General features: G+C 44.9%; 1 protein-coding gene across 9 annotated transcripts in view; it reads right to left on the reverse strand.

Annotated features, from left to right (window-relative positions):
* Positions 1 to 5,171, reverse strand: part of NADK (NAD kinase) — a 25,320-nt gene extending 20,149 nt beyond the window's left edge. For 2 of the 9 annotated variants that reach the window (XM_081341427.1, XM_081341426.1), the window contains exons 1-2: positions 4,454 to 4,938; positions 3,084 to 3,169 (exon numbers count right to left, since the gene is read on the reverse strand). The gene's annotated coding sequence lies outside the window, so the exon portion shown is untranslated. The other 7 variants (XM_081341422.1, XM_081341420.1, XM_081341417.1 and 4 more) reach the window with 7 other exon arrangements.
* Positions 5,172 to 6,000: the final 829 nt, after the last annotated feature.

Genomic DNA, 6,000 nt, shown 5'->3' on the forward strand with positions numbered 1-6,000 from the left:
AGTGCAAGGCACAAACACATCTCCTAAATGTGCAAGAGGGGACGGAGGATTTACATTAGCTGACGAGTTAAGCTGCATGGTTTTTTAATTAACATTTTGAAGGAAGTTACAGTAGTCGGAATGTTTTTGACCTGCAAGGCTCTATCATTAAAATATTAAATGATATCAAATGTCTGACTTTTCAACTTGCACGATGGTGGTCCCAAAGAAACATGGGACTCTGACACACCTCGAAACTGGCACTTTTTTATGATTTTATCTAAAGTGACTTCCTGAACTGCTTCAATTCACCTGTGTCCCACTCTAAAGAGAGCTAGCCTTGTTAACACTTTGCGGAAGAAAGTCTACTAAAAAAAGAAAAAAGAAAAAGCAGCATAAAATTCCCGGTTGGGTGGCAACCCATAGCTTATGAGGAAGTAAAGTCCCACTGCGCAATAGTAGAATATACCCAATATCCATAAAAAGAACAAAAAAATCAATATTTACTTTCTTCCATCCTCCACCCTTTTCAATGGATTATTTCAAAATTACTGGGTCTATTGTTCGTTTCCAGCTCAGGTCAACAGATCCATATTTGCCCATTTTAGTCAGTCGCCAAGCGTCTGAAGTTTAATCACGTGACCAGGATGCTGCAACGGTCGTTAAGTGTGAAAAACGATTGTTAAGTTTCAGTGCCGTTGTAACCTCGAAGGGTGAGGACTGCCTGCACCAGCCTGGCAGTTTAACCCCAGTTGGCTGGTTCACACACTGCATCGGCCACACGAACACCATTGTCCACGGGCCACAAAAATAGCCCTGCAAGACTATGCTGTCTTCTGCATCGTGTCTTTTAAGAAACTGCTTGAATTCTCACATCAGGAGGAAACAAAGAGACATTCAGAGGAGGACTACAAACGGGCGCTTGATTTTGCCACGGTTCTTCATTTTGCAAATGAAGCGGTTTATTCATCGTTTATACAATTTGCAAAGGATCCATACGTACAGCCCTATACCATTCAGCTCCATTTTTCCCCACCCCTCAGGCAGAGAAAAGATGAGATAACTGGAGAACAGGCCATTTTAATTTTGGCCAGTTTTTCCTCTGTGTCCTAATCGTTTCAAGCACCTCTACGGATGAACGCACGACCGTTTTATTATTTATTGGCCAAAAAGTCTGCAAGGCAGGAAGTTCAGTTTCCACTTTCTTTATCGCATTCTCTGTACAATCTGTTCAGGAACAGTCCAATTTTATGTACAGATAGTTCTGGACTTGCCACAATTTGTTTACTGACCGTTCAAAGTTGCAACAGCGTTGAAAACGGTGATGTATGACTGTTTTTCCGCCTTTACGACTGTTGCAGCGTCAAAATTCAGACGCTTGGCAACTGACTCGTATTTATGACGGTCGCGGCCTCCCCAGGACAGGCATTCATTCCTCTTTCTGATAAGCCAAGTCAAGGGGGAAGCCAGATTCGCTGGACGAACCACATTTTTAACTTCACAACTGCAGCGATTCGCTTAAAAGCCCCCGGGAGGCTTTCTGCGATATCCTCACGAGAGCTGGAAGAAATGTTACGATTCAAATCTTGAGCTAAGTCTTAGGATCCGTGGCACGGTCAAGAAAAGGTTGAGAATCGCTGGCCTAGGCTAAAGCTAGCCGCCCTTGCTCAATTCAGGAGGTGAGAAGCCATAGGCCTGGCTTGTGTGTTCCCCGTCGCAATGTTTAAACCTGACTTCCCGCAACTTGGCAATTCCTCCAGGCGACAATTCCAATCTGCCTGACTCAGCGTGATTGCTAGCTGCCTGGCTGGAGGGTAGATATCAAAACCATCATCTGATTTCCTGCCATGCTCATATCAGATCCTGGTTTGACTGCAAAATCCTGGCTTATCTGCCAGGACCAGACCAAGATCCTGGGCTCAAGTGTCTAGTGGACAAAAGATGGGACAGTGACTAATATTTATATGTTACTTATATGTAAGGGTGTAGGTCTATACATATGTTGCATTTAGTATGTTTTAAATGCGTGCTGTGTATGTGTACACACCCGAGGGCAAGCAACTAAATTTCATTTTTATTTGGGTGCCGTTGTGCCCACAGGAAAAAAATGACAATAAAGGTTAACTAATCTAATCTAGTGAGCCCTTTTTCCCCTCTGGTTAGTTTACCCACCCATGTGAAACGTATCAAGTGGGATACGATGGATTCATATGGTGATAAAACCAAGATCATCCAATGATACTACAAAAAAAAAAAGAATGAATCGGTCGTTGGTTTTTATCACAGCCATTCAGCCATGCCTGCCTGCGTCGTAGTACCGTTTATAATTTGAACGACAGAACAGTAAATAAATGTGCAGAGAGGACTGAAGAATTTCTTCACTCTGGTTCCAGTTGCAAAACCTTTTCTTGCCGAGAAGCGGAAAACAGGAAACTGCAGGACTGAAAAGTCGCTTCTCCAAATAAGGTGGATTCTTATTTATGTTAACTTTTCTTGCACCGCTCGGAAAAAAAAACGCAAAAGGATGTTTGGAATGAAGAACAGGGTTTCAAAGGATTTAAAGACATTTCTGAACCACAATTAAAACCAACGGTCTGGTTAATCTGAGCCACTGGGATTAGCTTCCATTTACTGAATAACCTGGAATTGGCTAGGCTGGCGCAACCTAAGTTAGAAACTCTGGTTTTCAAGCCACAATCGGATGAGATGTACGAAGTCTCTACAGCCCAAAGCAAATGATATTATGGCTCTCGTAATTAACGTATCTTGCCCAGTTTGTAAAAATTTTGAAAAAAAGGAGTCCATTCCCCCAAGGAATGAGTTTGACAATGGCTTAGCTCCAAGCGGTTCACCCCACGCCCTACACAAAGCAAATATTCTACTTTTTCAACAGCCTTGCTCCCACTGGCTTTAAGTCGTCTTTGAAATTGTGGATTTGTTAGATTTAGCCTTGCAGATTTTATTCACCATCTACCAAAGCAGAGGGTGAAACATACACCGTAACACGATTCCTACCTGGTTCAATAAATGACCAGCTCAACAAGATTCCACTTAATAAGTTATTTTTTTCACAATACTGTACTATGAAATTGCAAGCTACCTACACATGCTCCAGTCAAGGGCCCATCAATTCACCGGTCTGCAAACCCAGGCTGTGAGGTCAGTCTATGATTTTCTCTGTTCCATCAACCTAAAAAAGGTTAATTTTTCTGAACAAGCCATGGATAAATAGGTCAAGCGCACACAGCCCAGTGTGTGAGATCAAGAGATAATTCTTATCTCTGCTATTATAATGTAGGAAGGAGATAATCTAATTCCACTCAAAACATCCCCACCCTGTTCTGGGGGAGACTGTTGACTTTTTTTAAAAAAAAATAATGGTTCTATCTAACTGAGCTATCAGTCAGTTTTCCCTGGATATGAATATTCAACCCCTCCCCCAAAAGTTATGTCCATTTCCCATAGCCTGTCAACCCCACAGAAAATCTTGCAAAAACAGCTTCCTGAAAGGAAGATAAACTATAGCATTCCCGCTATCTATTACCTTGGTATCTCTATCAATCGGTGGCTGTTGTCTCTTACAGATAGGCTTTTAATTTTAATTTGACCATAGAGGAACATTGGAATGGGCTTATTCTCCCTTTATTAATTGTACCCACGAAACTTTTGCAGTCTTACTGCTGAAAGCACTATAGTAACTACTTTCTTTAAAAGACTGGTGATCCTCCTAAGCAAAATAATACACTTTAAAGAGACAGAAGAGGAGACTTGTTAAAGAGAGCGCACTTTTGGTTCTTTTGTGAATCTATCCATGTAACTGTTGTGTTATCCTATTTATTGGACTGTGACTTTAAGGTATCGTTCTCATTCTTTCTGCAAAAATTCCAGTGCTAACAAAAGAGCCAAAAATGATTAGATTGCATTTCCAGAGTCAAAACAACAGAGCAAAGAAAATTTGACACGCTTCCAAGAAAATCCGTTGTTTTGTAAGCAATGAAACAAATAGGACCAGTTATTAAATGAGCCACAATTACAGCAAATAGTTGCCAAGGATGAAAGCTTGCCAAAGACTTTGGGCCACTATCCCATCATGGCCCCTCTTTTCCGGAAATCCACTATTTTATTTATATCCTTATATTATTTATTATGGTCTGTCGCACAGTCTGACAGATATTTAGACTGGATTTGGCATTTTTATCCACCTATTAAGTCCTTCCCAAGGATCTGAAAAAATTGTCTCTAGAGACTCAATCATTCAGGTCCCGATTGCCCTGAAGGTGTTTTTTTTTTTCCAAAAGACAAACTGCACTTTTATTTTTCCTTTTTTCCTTTGAAAACATTTCACTGCTCATCCAAGAAGCTTCTCCAGTTCACAAGCGAAAGGTTTTCAAAGAAAAAGAAAAAAAAACCCCAAGAAAGTCCACTTGCCTTCTGCAAAAAAGCACCTTTGGGGATATCAATGATTACTACTTACGTGGAAGAGTTATCATCGGGTACATCTGTAAACAGACTGTAAGAAATCTGGAATTATAACGCAATGAGATTTCATAAGAACACACAGTTGGTGCCATCCCGGTTGGAAAAGGCGGCGTTTACGTAACTCCTTTAATTGGCGACTGAATTAATCCTGATCCTGGTTTGCTGAGCCATTAACTAGCCCAGCAGGTTTGGAGTTGTGTTGCTGCAATAGAGGAACAGACCCACAAACAGCCCAGCAAAGGTGGGAAATAACCAGGTGGGTTGTGTGTGTTTGTGTACAACACCCCAGCCAAGCAGCGATGGGCAGGAGGATCCCCTCGGGGGTAAAAGCCTGGTCTGGGTTGGGTGGACGATGGGAGTTGTGGTCCCTGGAGGGGCACCAGATGGGGAGGGGAGGGAAGAGGGATCGTGGGCACCAGGTTGGGGAACAGGCCAGCGTCGCCCTCCTTTTCCTCCTGGCCCCTCCCCTCCCGCTGACGTCACTCACCCTCGCGCCCAGGCCCCTCCTCCGCCGCTCCCCTCCGTCCGGGCGCCACCGCGGGGGGCTTCACAGGCCTGCCGCCGTTGAAGTCGTCGCCGCCGCCGCCGCTGCTGCTGCTGCTCGCCGCGGGCGCCTCCAGGCCAGCGAATCCGGCCGAGGGCGGCCGCCGCCGCGGAACCCGCCACGCACCGCCCCCATTCTCCGCCCTCGGACCGCCTCAGCGCCCTCCTCCTCTCCGAGAGGGAAGGACCGGCGTGCCGCGCCTGCGCGCTGGCGCCGGCCGGATGGCCTCGAGAGCTGTAAAGGGCTAGAGAGGCGCGCGGCGTTGCGTCACGGGTCCCTTGCTGCTTTCCCCCCCCCCCATGGGAAATCTTCCCCGGACAAATAAGTTTCTTTGCAGCATCCTGGCTTAATTTCTGCCCCGTTAGACAGACTTTTAACAGGGGAGGTTATGCCAGCGTGGGCCACGTCCTCTTCTCTCCGCATCGCTTTCCCAGGGGTAGGCAACTTTTGGCTCTTTTTACGACTCGTGGACTTCAACTCCCAGAATTCCTGAGCCAGCGTGGCAAATCAAGGGCCGTTATAGGTAGTCCTCGACTTAACAACAGTTCACTTAGTGACTGTTCAAAATGACAACAGCACCTGACTGATGACGGTTTTTCTCACAACCCTTGCAGCATCCCCAGGATACCATGCTCAAAATTCAAGAGGCTCGGCAACTGACGTGACGGTTGCAATGTCGCACGGTCGTGCAGTCCCCTTTTGCGACCTCCTGACAAGCAAAGTCAGTCTGATTCACTTAACAACTGTCTTGCTTGGGAACAAAAATACCAACAGGCTCAATTGTGGTCGTACGTTGAGGACTGCCTGGATTGAATGAACTTGGTGCCCCTTTTAAGATCCTAAGAAGCAAAAAAATTAAGTGATTCTGATCCATTTTTGGAAGAGCTCTTGATACACCTGGTTTTAGTCTTCTGGTATTAATAATCTCACAGAGTCTCCAGACATGACTGACAAGTCCTCCAGGGACATGAAAAATTTGAATTATAACGGCACAACCC

The sequence above is a fragment of the Vipera berus genome (assembly GCF_964194415.1).
Source record: "Vipera berus genome assembly, chromosome: 17".
NCBI classification, from domain to species: Eukaryota; Metazoa; Chordata; class Lepidosauria; order Squamata; family Viperidae; genus Vipera; species Vipera berus.